Source organism: Coturnix japonica, chromosome 11 (assembly GCF_001577835.2).
Source record: "Coturnix japonica isolate 7356 chromosome 11, Coturnix japonica 2.1, whole genome shotgun sequence".
NCBI lineage: Eukaryota > Metazoa > Chordata > Aves > Galliformes > Phasianidae > Coturnix > Coturnix japonica.
In genome coordinates this window covers 4,995,570-5,010,369 of record NC_029526.1, presented here as the reverse complement: position 1 = coordinate 5,010,369, position 14,800 = coordinate 4,995,570, and the positions used below count along the sequence as shown (strand labels likewise).

The following is a 14,800-nucleotide window of genomic DNA, read 5'->3' as shown; positions in this document are numbered from 1 at the left end:
CATTTAATTTGCATGGTGAGAAGAATGGAATCAGTAGGTTTAACTTTGAAATTAAAGTAAGAAATCCTCCACTGAATGAAACTGGAAAAACTTCATGAATTTCAGCAGGGTGGTCCAACCACTGCAGATCAACAGTATTGCAGAAAACTGTACTTTCCTCCATGATTAACCTTTTTATAATGCTGGAACAACATTGTTCCTTTTTTTCCCCTCCTACAGTATCAACAGATAGGAAGAATTCCACCAAACAAAAATTTCTCAGTAAGTGAGTCACTATTTGCATATACTTTCCTGGTTCTATAACTTGAAACAGCAGAGTCTGCTATTGAGGAACACAAACTTTCCAGGTGAAATGATATATGATTTAAATATAATTCTAAATCACCTGCAAAATCAAAACTTCAGGTTTTCTTTTGTTTTAATTGGATATTTCCTGTGAAAGAGATACTACATTCTTGACCAGTGTTCATTTCAAGTTAAACACAATTTTGGTGTTAATTTTCCCACACAGTGAGACATAGTTCTGTACGTAAAATTAAGTGCTACCTTTAGAAGGTTTACAGGTTTACTGTTGCTTCTTCCCCCCATCTTGTATAAACAAGAAAGAAATTAAGAGAAGATGTACAGTGTACCAAATTCTCATCCTATTTAAAGAACATAATCCAAATCAGATTGTTCAGGACACACAAAATGCAGTATTAGAGTCACCAATGTAACCTTTACCCTGCCTCCTTCTTAATAAGGGTTGCAACAATCAGATTATTGCTGTCTCTCATTAAATGCATCATTATCTATCAACATGTGGACAATAATAATTCAGGGAATGTTAACACACAAAAGCTTATGATCTAAATGTACTTAAATGTACAAAATAAGAACACTTACTACTTGCAATCATCTCTACTGTACTCTTAAGTGATTGCTATAAATTGCTGTACAAAACAAACAAACATAAAAAACACTGCCAAAATTAAGAATAGCTGAAGTTTTGCCTGCCCTTCTGCTAGCCTCTGGCAGTCCACTTTCAGTTTTCTTGGATACCATAAAGAATTTAACAACTTCCCTTTCTGTCATATGAACCATAAGGCCAATGACTCTACAATTGAGTACATTTCTCCGCTACTGACAAACAAAGCCACATGTTGAACTATTTTAGTTTTTTCAGCTACATTCTGATGCTGCTTAAATAAATCCAGTAACGTCACAGTAAGGCATTACTTGTGCTTAGGCTTACACAATTTGCAACCTAAATGTCAGAACTAAAATACTTGTACTTGGATGAAAAGAGAAAGGACAACAGAATACAGACTGGTGGCCTACAGAACCTCCATACATAATCCTGTTTCACTTCAGATGCACAAATAATTGATGCGCTGAACAAACCAGACCTGCAGATAGGTTTGCCCTCCAAACTGCGCTTTAAACCTCATATTTAATAGCTCTGTACCAAAATGCCAAGTCCCTCAACAAAACTTCTGTCCGGTCTTGTGCACTTGAAAAAAATCAAAGAAATGTGGAAAAGTGTAATATTAGAAAGTTCTAATTTCACATCACACTTCAGCAGCATAAAGAGGGATAATCAAGAACTGTGATGGTGAGCTTCTGCAACAGAGTTTCAGAAGTGAAATCCATTCCAACAGTGCAGTGTCACGCTGTTCAGCTTAATTACAGCACCTTGTCTTCCTCAACTGGAAAAGCAGTCAGTGTGCTGTTTGCAGAGTGCTGGCAACCATCCTGAATATCCTGCACTCCCATTCTTTGTATGGATTTACATATAGCAGAGATTATAGGTGGTCCTCCTGGTCAGTCCATTTATGCTTCTGGACAGATAACACAGGATAAAATGGTACTGATCGTGCTGTTCTAACATATTAAGATAGATCTGCAGAAGTGAAAGTCAGTCCTAAAGTAATATCACTATCTTTTTCTTGATGCTTGGAGGAGGTGGAACAACTTAATAAATAAATATGTACATATATATTTATTTGTACATATATAACGGGAGGTTTCTAAAACACTTGATGGATCTTACCTTGATAAACATGAATAAACACTCCAAGGATTCTGTCTGCAGAGAGAAAATTGCCTAAATTGTCTGGAAAAACTTTTTGACCTACTCAGGTTGTACGGAATTTGCTGTCAAAAACAGCCCCAGGCTCTCCCATCTTAAGCACTTGTGTTTCCTGCTCACAACATGCAGCCTAATGATAAAACCCCCACCATTTAACTGTGCTAAAGACTACAATAAGATGGTGCTTGCATACCAATCTGTGAGTTGATCTTCTTTAGGTAGTTTAGAAATATTAAATTCAAGTTCTGTTGGGTGTAAAGTTGCAGATGGTGCATGCAGAGAATTGTAAAGTTTCAGTATTCTATTATTTTAAGTAGAACATTGAGCACATCAATGCTACAACAATACAAATTAATCAAACAGAAGAAGTAAAGTAATTAAAGCTGAGCAGTGAGACTGATGAATTCAGAGGTAGCGGAAACTTCTGTAATGCATATTCAAGAGCCTGAGTAATTAGGTGTAACTGTAGAAAGGTTGTTAACATGCCCCTTATTGTGTAATTACAAAGTCTACTTCACAGAGGAACCAAGTATGCTGCTTTCATGGCCTTCAGATAAGTATACAAAATTAGAGAGGAAATACGGTGCTGTGAATTAGCAGGTGTAACAGCAGATAGGAAGTTTCTTTATGTCATTACAGTTTGTTTTGTTTTGTTTTTTTAATCCCAGTTCCGTGTTGTCTCCCCCTCCCAGTACAAAAGAGACCAAAACATACTAGGAGTTTGGTGGAAGGCTAAAGAGATGTTCAAGGGCTTGAAGCACTTCTCCTGTAACAAGAAGCTGAGAGAGTTGGGACTGTTCACCTTGAGAATTGGAGCCTCAAGGGAAATTTTATCAACGTATACAAATACCTGAAGGATGGGTGAAAAAAAAGACAAAGACTCTTTCAGTGGTGGTCCATGCTAGGATGAGAGGCAATGGGTACAAAAGGGAAAGAAGGAGGTACAATCTAAATATCTTGAAGCACTTGTCAAATGAGGGCAACGTTAAGGTGATGAGACTGATCTATATATTAGCTGTACCATATTGAGTCATTTTTGGATGGAATTATTTGTAATAAACATAGGCAATGATAATTGCAACAATGTGACACTAAATCTAACAATGAGCATATAAGAAAACATGTCTAGTAATCTTATAAAGTAAATCAAAATAATGCAAAAACTAAAAAAGCCACCTTGCCTGCCTTGGTAATAGTGTAGTAAATAATTAGTCTGGAGTAACAACAGAATGGAGGAGGAGAAGACTGGACACCAGCTTGAATCAAAACACTGATGAAAATACCTATAAATAAGTAATCCTTTAGGTTTTGGGAAATATTTGGTGCTTCTGCTCCTTCAAGGTTTGCTTCCCCACAATAGTTGCAACTGTTTTCAGACAGAGATGTAGTCTCTGCTCTCACCCCTACCAGATGCTTACAACTTGCAGTTTTAGAAATATTTTTCCACTAAATCACAGGAATAAAAGCTGACTACTCTAAAATACTCATTCTCTCAATGTTTTGTAATGGAAAGACACATAAGACCCTTACCTAAATGCACGTGGATTTGACTAGATCTTTCTCTGAGTCTCTGAGGTGTCATTTTATGGTTGGAAAATCAGTTTTACGTTTATCCCCTTGTTTCTCTGAAACTGCTGGTAAGTCTGTGAAATGGGGAGCATGCCGCATTATTAGTTATCCACTGTTAACTTTCTATTACCCTATGCCTTTTCTAAAAGCAACAACACATGCCCTACAGGCAGAACTTCAGCCAGCTAATACAAGAAGCCCTCAAGAGTTTTCACAAAGACTTCAACTTATATAACAAATATGAGTTCATAATAAGATACCTAAAGCTATGCCCTTTGAGGAGCACGTAGCCTTTGAATACTTAATAAACCATATTAACCGTGAAAAACATAGTAAAACAGTTCTTAAGCTGAAGCCTTTTCTCTTCAGGTTGAAGCCAAGTCAGGTTTCAATACCCTAGACTAGGGCTTCAATCTTCACAGAAAGCCATATTTCTGCAACAAGCACATTAAGAAGAGGAAACTTTTGTCTCCAGGCTCATATTGCTAAGTTTAGACTGTCACAGAGAAGACTTTTAACTTTTTTACAGAGGAAAAAAATCTGAAAGATAGTATCAGTGGAAATGACATAGTGAACTGATAGAATCCAGATGGAAGTCTGCAGGACGTAAGGGAAAAAATGCAGTAATATCTTATAACCAAAATCTACAATCTTAAAAGAGAACAAAAAGGATCCTCAGGAAAATTCAACAGTGGAAAGCTCTTTAAGGGCTCCCAGTTGAAATTATCTTTTTATGTTTGAAATACTCTGGTCAGTAGTGTTTACTATTACTTTGATAAAGTAATACCAAAATTCACAGATGATACCTCTGTCTTTCTGATAGCCAGATCACTGAGGCCTGTGTACTGCTGAGCTCTGCTCCTGAGGGTGCAGTGCAGCACATCAACAGCCAATGCAGTCACAACATCCCTTCCCACTGGCAGACCATGGCCCTGCCATAGCTAGGGAGGCAGTGTTGGGAATGCCACCAGGTGACAGGAACTGAAGGTATTGTTCCAGTCTCAAACACAATTCAAGAATTAGACAATGAAACTCATACCACTGTCAATAAGATTCTGGCCAGCACTGAACAAGAGCCTGCATGCTATACTCTTAAAATCTGCACCAGCAGAGGTGACCCACTCTTCTGTCACAGCTGCTGAAAGGCAGCACCCACTGCTTCACTGTGCTCACATCCACTCTTCGTCTCTAAAAGTGTTCAGCAAGCATTCATTGTCATTCAGTCAATGAATGTCAGTAGCTGCCATTTATTGTGCAGGGAAGAATTCAATGACACACCTTCGTTTCATCCACACTTCCATGTCAGATGCCATTCTGTCAGACTGCCCCTCAGCTGCCATCTGTCCTTCTGCAATGAAACTGAATGCAATTGGTGGGAAGGTTCAACTTGTCCTGCCATGCCACCAACATCCACCTCTGATATTGTGGGCCAACATAATAAAATAGAAGGCATTACTTTCAGAGCAGCTGTTGTATCAGAGGCAAATTAACAGTATTTTAGTAGGAGTGAATAAAAAAACCTAAATTACTCCGTGATAATTATTTGCTGTTGGATTCATCTTATGGTCTTATTTACAGGTAAGTTAAAAGCAAAGCTATTTGATTTCTGCTAGAATTGTTAGTATATCTCAGAAATCACAAAGAGCACATCAGTTTTCCAACAACATTAAGACCTGTCACAATTAAAGCATTCCAGAATACAATGCTTTCCCTTTATGCACCAGCCCATAGTGGCCTGGCTGTAGAGTCTGAAGTTGGACTGAGAAATTTTGCTTTCCAACTCATCAATTTCTCTTTTGATTCCAAGCTGCATAACTTCATAGCTTGGCAGCTCAAATCCTACATCTGCAACAAATGTGGTAACAGCACTGTCTCCTGTCTCTGACACTGTGGTGCTCATATGCTGCACTTCTAAGCTGGAAGAAACTACGTGACACACCAGAAGGTATTTTCTTGATGTGTGGGTATGAATATTGGATTTCTGCTATGTCCTTGTATTTCTTCACTCAGTTGTTAGCTAATGTTTTTACCTGAAACATCTGATGTTATCAGCAACCCTAACTTGCCATTTACTGGAAGTCAAATTTTGCAGAACCCAAGACTTTCTGAACCTTTATCTTTTTTTATATTTACTAAATAAACACAATGTCACAATGAGAAAGTTAATTTCACTCTGTTCTTTGAAACGCTTAACTACCATGGGGAAGAATAACATCAAAAGTCACTGTGAACTGATTGATTTTGAAAGAGAGATTAGAAAAAAGGACTTACAATAGGGAAAAAAAAGAACACACAACAAAACCCACAAGACAGTATATACCTAAACAGACTTTGATACAGATTTACTTTGCAGTATGCCATAAAACCATACACTTATTCACACCAGGTTTATAAAAAACACAAACAGGTGAAAAATAAATAAATAAATAAAATTCAGCTGCCAAAGAAAAGGTTATTTATGTTCAAACTGTATTGGAGAAATTATTCAAGGGCGATTCATGCATGTGAAAATATGATTTGTAACACTGCCAAGGTCAATAAGACCTTAGGGAGTAAATGCTAACCATACAGATCAAAGATGCCTAGAGGCAGTTTTGAAGGTGGATGGCAACGCTTTAAGAGTTATAAACCTGCTAATAATCCAAATGAATAAGCAATGATACAATAAGAACAAATACTTTGTTTGTGAAAGGAACAAACTATTCCTAGACTTCTTTCTTGCCACTGAATGGATTTCTCAAACCTAAAACCATACCTTTCTCTCCTGCATTTCTTTCCTGTTCCAAAATTCCTGCTTAAGTTTTACCTACTTAAACCAGAGAAAGGAGCTTCATTTTATTAGGTTGTTTAAGAAGAGTTCACATTTTTCGCAAGCTTTTCCCTAGATTGCCTGAGACTACCCTGCTGTTTGACCCACAATAAGGTCCCATCCCACACACTGATGGTAGGAGCATATTCACAAAAGCAAGTATGCAATCCCTCCGCCAATCTGGAATGTAAAGATGCTACCAGTCTCCCCAGAATCAGAGCTACTGAACTAATTTACTTGTAAAAATACTTGAACAAAAAGGCTGTTTTGGTGACCAAGATACTTTTATAGGAACATTTCACCTTTCTTTCAACATGTCTAAAAAAAACAATTTTAAGTGAAAGTCCATACAAAAAAGAATTACATTTTCATTTAACAATCTTCCACTCTAAATTAACAAATAGCAAATAACTTCTTTTTCCTTTAATTTCATTTTAAGTCCAGAATCCAAACAGAGTACTCCTTTCATTTGCCCTAAGTTTCAGGCTGTCTTTTCAAAACATTGGATAAGACAGAAATGTTTCTCCCACAGCTAAGATTTTGGGACACAGATCTAGTCAAAGATATCTGAAATCAAATTCATTTTTAAAATAAGTTTCTGAAGACACTGACTTAGAGTCATCAAAAATAACAGAATGAGTATTTCTGAGTCAGATCCTCTCAAACCTAAACAAAAAGGAATTCAAGATAGAAATCAATCTTACTGCATTTATTCACTTCTTAATAATTAGCATTAAGTTCTTGGATGCTCTTGTATTACACCAGGACCTCACAAGCAATCCACAAGGAAATTTGATTTTATTCTTGAAGAGATTAAAACCATTTTTACACCTTTTCCATGTAGGTTAATTGTTAAGTTGTGACAATTACTATCTTCACATACTCTTTTCATGCCCCTGTTAAAAAATCCCATTCCTTCTTCAACCTACTATTCTTGGCTGTGGTTTTCAGTGGCTCTGCCATCTTGCTATCCAATAAAAAGGAAAAAGAAACTAACTAGATGTGCAGACTTCTGTGATTTAGGAATGAAGTGATTGATTTGGTAGGCTCAGAATCTCAACATGAGCAAACAGAAAAGGTGAGAATAATGGGAAAGATCATGTTGTGTACAGCAAATCACAGTAAGTACATAAAGACCAGCTGACTACGGGGGAAAAGAGTGTAATCCAAAATCAGGCAAATCCAAAAAGCATTCAGGAAGAAAAAGAAGGAAAAAAAGAGGAGGAACATCAGACAAATATGTAAAACTTTCGTATTGTATATCACAGAGTTTTGACTCCAAGCAGGAATTGGGTAGAATTCAAGTATATGATTGTGAGATGTATATCTGTGAGGCAGAAGGGCAGGTCCCCTTTTAAATCCTGGTGTCACAGAGACTTCTGCTCTTTTAATCTTCCTCAGATTTACTTGGTGTTCATTTCCTCAATTCCTCAATCTCAGGGCCATTCTGAACCCAGAAATTATAGAATTTGATTCAAAATATCAAAAGATTGAAACAAAATGTAATGACACGCAAGCTGCCAGCATATGGGTGGCCATCACCAAAGACCAAGTGCCACAACCCCTGACTTTTTTTCCCCAAACAGAAGTGTGCTGACTCCTATCCCTGTAAGGTAACACATCAAACTAATCAAAGAGGAAGTTTTCGCAGTCCTCTAGCTCTGGAGAGGTTAAGAGTGCCAGGTAAACTGCATGGAAAATGCAGATGGAAAATATAGTAAGATCCATTATATGTATGTCAGTGGTTTCCCTGGCAAATGCTTCTCCTAAGTGCACATGGTAAGCACAGAAGTCACAGCTGTTCAAGACTTCTTGGGACTCTTGAGACTAGGTCTGCACACAGATGATTCCTCACATACAGCTCCCCCCTCCCTGCCTCCCTTCAGAGGAAGAAGGGTAGCTGAAACCATGATATTCTTCCTTGAGACAAGTTGGAAAAGATCAAACAGTATTTGCTTGAGGTTTCAAGTGAAATTTTGCCAGAGGACAAAGGGCTTCGTGGGCCAAGACAAACCAGAAGCTCTACAAGTTAAGGAGAACTGTGTTTGTTGGCTGAGTTTAGGAATCACTCGAAGCAAAACTACAGAGCCAACAGCAGCTGTTTCTACCATTCCTTTATGTGTGTGTGAGCACAGCATGTAAGTAATTTGTAATTTGCTACGGACTTGGCCTGAAAATTCCAAATACATAGTATTGCAGAATTTAAATTCAAATACTATAGTATTTTAGGAGCTGAAACTACTATTCCTGTTCTCATTCCATTTTCTAGTTTGCTCACAGCACTCTTTTCCATTTTGAGGTGTTTAACTTAAATTCTCAGGTATTACTTTGCATTCTCTTCCTTAGATTTTTTTACTGCATACAAACCCATTCGCAACATCCCTTAGCATGACTGCACTATCCTACCTTCTGGAAGGCTGGGAAAATACACAACTTATTTCTGCATGTAGCAACAACTAACTGAGGTGGTCCTACGCAGACAGGCAGTAATTTTCAAAGGATATTTATTTTTACAGTAATTTGTAGAGAAAAGAAAGAAAAGAAAGAAAAATACTCTGTACCTTGTTTTCTCATTTAAGACCAAATCGTCACAAGATATTTCATATAAGCAGGCAAGACTAGTAACACTTAGGGTGCATGGCCAAATAAAATAGAATATTATTTTAAGAAATAAAAGAAATAAAAACCAAATAAAATATAATGGTAGTTCAAGACATCAAAAATAATCTACGTTAGCTGAATATCTGTCCTTAAATATTAAAGCAACAATCTTGACTTTTTACATGCTTTTACAATTCAGACTTTATCAATACAGCTCCCATCAAGAAAATAAAGAAGTGAGGAATTTAGAAAGCAATTTTTGATTATGATAGCATTTTACTTCACATAACTTGGAAATCACTGATTTTTCTTAATACCATTATAAAATTGTTCCACTTTCTATTTGGGTTGAGCTTACCTTCTCTTGTGAGTTGAAAGCTTTTCACGGCTTTAGATCAGGCAGGACTTTGTCTTCTGTTTCCCAACAGGTTTATTATGCTGCACAGAATAGTTTTTCTTCTAAATTCCAAAGATTTTAGATCTTCCTGGGGATGTAATGTGGATCCTGGCTTCTTTGAGTTGGTGATTTCAAAGTGGATGCTCAAGAATGCAGGCTTTACTTCTCTGCAGTAGAACATCCTTGCAGGACTTCCTGAAATTGAGAAATAGGTGATGATCATCTGCTTTAGTACAAAATGACAATCATTACCCAGTCCCTACAGTGAGATTTCATGATTTCCAAATTCCACAAAGTAGTCACGGAAAAAGCAGTACTGAGGTGCTATTCCTGATGGAAGCTTTATTTTTCTGTCAGTCTTTACATCTTATTTATTTATATTATTTATTGTACCACTCAAGACAGAAGGCCAAAGGTATAAGAGTAAGTGAAGCTTAAGTCCGCCATGTGGTGAATGTATATTCTAAGATTATATCTAAGAAGTGGAGATTTAAAAAAAAGTTTACATTTTGTCTCTCTTTAACTTAAGTTTTATAAAAATAGTAATTTTAATATAAACTAACCAATCTGGAAGTATGTGAATAGAAACACACTTATACTGCTCATTGCCTATCCTGGACAAATTGAACCAAACATTAGGTCACTACACAAGCCACTGTACTAAAGTGTAAGTCTATGACAGAAACAGAGTGAGAAGAAAGGAAGTTAGATGCTCTGTCATTATAGAGAAATGAGCTAAATCATTTGCACTTCCTTTACAAATTCACATTCTGAAGCAAACAAATATAAACAGTGGCTCTTGCCCATCTTTTCTATGTTGGCGTTTCATTACCAACATCATCTATTGCTTGAGTTGTCATATTGTAAACTGTTACTAATCAACATCTTTACATGAAACATATGTATGTGAAAGCAGCATTTACTTCCCAAGTTCACTAACAACCAGCTATCTATATCTATATCAGAACATGAACACATTGATAGCTTTCAAATGATCCCATTTATGTTACAAATGGTATAGTGATATTCTATTATTTCATTGAAAATGAAATGTTTTGAGACATCTCATAATGTTTTTCACTCTTCTAGTTTCAGTATTCTTTTGACTTTGATTTGTGCCATCTAACAACTAAAAGTCATCCAAAAAATTGTTGTACATAACATCCTATACATGTAATGTATCATAGTATCATCATAGTATCATAGTCTCGTGTGGGTTGGAAGGGACCTTAGAGATCATCGAGTCCAACCCCCGGGATTCGAGTCTCCTGTGTAGCAGAGCGGCACTTCTACCACTTGCGCCACAGGGGGGATTCGAACCCAGGGCCTCCGCTATTGCAACGCGGCATTCCTACCACTGCGCCACCAGGGCACACTGCATTACAGATGATCTGTGTTTATAAAACCAGGTTATTTTATGAAGAAAACTCAAAGAGAAAACATAACCATCTCAACAGCAATTTTGTCCGCTAAAAATACAGCAATATAGCTTGGGTTTCTACACTTCAGTGCATCTAATGAGGGAGTGAAATGCTTATTAAATGGTAGCATGCATTATTCTCCAAATCTTCTTTTACATGCCTATTTTAAGTATTTGATTATTGCCTGGCTAATAATAGGTGCTTCTTCAGTCAAAGTACATGCTAGAGAAGACAGTGTAAATTGTAGCATGTAATTGTTCACTGGCTGCCACTGAAAATGTTTAGCTACTACTGTGTGACAATCTCTCTCTGATGTCAGCAGCCACTTTTGGAGTCTGGCAATTTTATCTTGCAGCGTATTTCAGAATTAGTCATCAAGAGAAAGATAAATAGAAAAATTCACTTTTGGTTTATTTGAAATGAAAAAATATGCCCTGTCCCCTGGCCTCCAAAAATCTTAATGAAGTGACAACATGAGAGGATGCATTTCAACTATTCTTCTTTCTCCCTGTTATCAACAAATACCTCAGAACTGGAATGGAAACTGGAATAGAATGGAAAACCTCTCACTGCTCTCAGTGACAAAGCCTTATGAGCACCAGCTCTCAAACTCGCTACGAGCACTCTTGAGAATGCTATTTTTTTTATTTTTTTTATTTTTTTGCACAAAAACAGGTGCTCCCAACACCCCACCCTTTTCTTCCTACTTCTAGCAGAACACTCACACATTGTTGTGGGTAATTTTGCAATCAGCCAATTGTGTTATCCAACCCTTTAACACTTAGAGAAGCCTTTTCATCCACCAACAATATAACCGGGAAGGTGCCAAGGGATCCAAATGGGCTCCAGAATGATTTATTCATCCTAGGCTTCTTAGTCCCTTTTCCTCAGTATTAATACTAAGATTAATGTGTCCCAACAGTGTGCTGCCAACAGGAACTTTAATAAAAGCAAGAACTAGTTGGCCCAGTTTTCTTCTTACTAAGGTTAGGACACCATCAAAAAAACAATAGTCTACACAGGACTTTCCTTTCAATTTACTTCACAAAATTAAAGTGACCACATTTAGTTAGAGTAAAACACACAGAATACATGAATAGAAGTGCATCACTGCCTGAAGTCATTCATCAGCCAATTTTATGTAAAGACAAATTAAATATACTTGTATTTTTGAAATTGTGCATGTGCACACAAAAAAAAACTTTTTTGTATAAACTAGCTTAGGCAGTTGTATTTGAACGTAACCAGTATACAATATACACAGTACTTAACGAAGGATGCCGGATGCATAATGACCATGACTGAAACGGAATAAACGACAGATAGGACAAACCTACTAACATAAAATAATTTGCTATAGGAGAAAGAATACTTATTTTGTGTAAGTATCTTTAAACTTTTGCTCCTTTCACATCTCTTCATCAGCTCCTGCTACCATAGACAATACCAGTGTGCCGTGCTGATGATCCTGGCAGTGTGGACACATGCCACATTCTTCCACATTTGCCACTGAACAGTCTTCAACTGCAAGTAAATTGCAAGCAGCCAAGCCACCATGACCTTGCAATGAAGGATTTCATTCTCCTCCTAGCCCTTCAACAGCACAGCCTACACAGCTTCTACACACCAGATCCTTAAGTATCCAAATTCAAAATTCAAACCCATCCAAGCCTATCCATGAAAGCTTGGAGAGTGAATCAAATTAATATTATTTCAAAATATAACTGAAAAAATAAAGACTGTCCCCAGACTTGTTGCTTTAAGAAAGTGCAGTGTGACAGAAATACCTAAATGGATTATGTCGGATACTGTCGACTATGTTCAAACTGCCTATTTGAATGCATAAATGCAAATGCACAAAATTGCCATGCAACTGCAAAGCTGCCTAAGCCATTTAAATGTAAGATTTCAAATGCCTTTCTGATCACACAGCTAGACTAGGAAGTGCTCTCATTTCTACCTGTGAGATGTTTTAAGTTGCTTTTCTTAGGATCACCAATCTTCCTCCCTTCTTTTGTGAAAAAGTATGTGTGCGCACATGCGCGCACTTCTCTTTTCTTTCTTCACAGCCCCTTTACCAATTGTTCTCCAAGATCAAGCACAGAAACTGCAGAGTTGCTGGGTGGTGGTGATGGGTGAGTGGAGCAGAAACTCCCCCTAAAAGGCAGAGATTGCACAACTGAAAGAACAGAAAGGCCTTTTATTCTATGAAGAAAAGAAGAGGAAAAAGCTCTTCACAGTGAAGATGAAAAATAATGTATTTGAATCCTGGGAAGATCTTCTTCCTACAGTGGAGAATAGTTTGTTCACAGCACAATTCGAATAGCCGTTGGCTTTTCAAATATCTGCAATTGGCAGAGAGGACAATATGCATTTGTTTACATTTATTTATGGCTTTAGAATTTATTTTCTGACCATACTATGTATGTCAGACTACAACATTTCATGCTATTCTTTTCAAATAGCAAAGCTAAATTTTCTGAAGTATGTCAGTCTCTAGATTCAAAACTTCACCTATTTTGCTGTTATTGCACTCCTGGCTGTGATTTATTTTCTCAGATTTTAGTGATTACTTTTGTAGTCCTACAAAAGAGAAAAAAAAAATAAAAATCTGTGATGAGAAGAAAAAACCCTGCCAAAGAAATTTATAGTTATAGAGATATAAATTGATACATGAAACTCACAAAGAGTTGACCAAATTCAGAACAGTACAGTATTCAGTTAATTCCTCTTATTGTTTTTCATAGAATCACAGAACAGCTTAGGTTGGAGGGGTCCTTGAAGATCATGTGGTTCCAACCCTTTGCTCTCAGGCAGAGCTGCCATATTGTTCAGAAATATCTTGCAATATTTTCGAAAATTCCCAAATGTTTTCTCAAAATCCATACGGACACATGAGGATGTGTGCAGGCACTGGAAAGAGGCTCCCCCGGGAAGCAGTCATGGTCCCGAGCCTGTTGGTATTCAAGAAGCATTTGGACAATGCTCACAGATACATGGTTTAAATCCTAGGCTGCTGTGTATGGTCAGAAGCTGCACTCAGTGATGCTCATGGGTCTCTTCCTACTCCGGATATTCTATGAAATGCAACCGTTGAATTGTAGATATTTTTTAACTCGAGCAAAATGGAAGAATATTACAGCTGGAACAAAGATTTCCTATGTAGATTGGTCAAGCCTTTCATTTTACATTTTATATTTTTAGGAAGACTCCCACTATTAATTTTTTTTACTAATTGTATTAATAGGTAATGGGAAACATACTATTGCTGTTACTAACCTTATGATAAACATGAATTTTTGAGGAAATTTAACTGTGATTTTATCTGTTATAACAAGTTAGAAGATGAGGTAGATTCATAGAGCCATAGTAGAATGATTTATCTCAGTTTCTGCACTGAACTCAGGAAGAACTCAGATAAATGGCTTGAGGAATCAACCTACTTTTAAATTTTATTTTACAGCAATTGTTTTACCAACAATTTCTAGTAAAAAAAAAAAATTAAAATGTCTGTGTTCATTTTAAATAGACTCCAAATCATGGTCTTTTCTAATAAAAGGCTCATGGCTTGCCTCCACCTTCCCACATCAAGCCATTTTTTGTTAAAAGTTATCAGATTCTATTGGGAGAAAAAAAATACAATACCATCCACACTGTCCTGCTTTCTTTGCATACCATCTTTGCTCCTCCTATGTTTGAATAGCAGCTGAATACAGTTTGTCCCAATTCAATACTCCAGATCTTGATATGAATGTAAAGTCTGTAATGGCCTGAAACAAATCACCAGAGGGAAAACCCTGAATAGCACAACAATTCAGGCTGAGATTCAAGTAGGCTCAAGTACACCTCACCTTACAATGTGAGCCTACTTGATCTTGAGAGTTGAGAACAGAATGTGATTGGCACCAATGGGATTACTCCATTTCTGGAGA

At 37.0% G+C, this 14,800-nt stretch overlaps 1 protein-coding gene across 7 annotated transcripts in view; it reads right to left on the bottom strand.

The window, feature by feature from the left end:
• SALL1 (spalt like transcription factor 1) overlaps positions 1 to 14,800 on the bottom strand; it is a 217,813-nt gene that overhangs the window by 95,845 nt on the left and 107,168 nt on the right. For all 7 annotated transcript variants that reach the window (XR_001557605.2, XR_001557606.2, XR_001557609.2 and 4 more), the window contains one exon: positions 9,409 to 9,642. The gene's annotated coding sequence lies outside the window, so the exon portion shown is untranslated. The remainder of the gene's footprint in view (positions 1 to 9,408; positions 9,643 to 14,800) is intronic.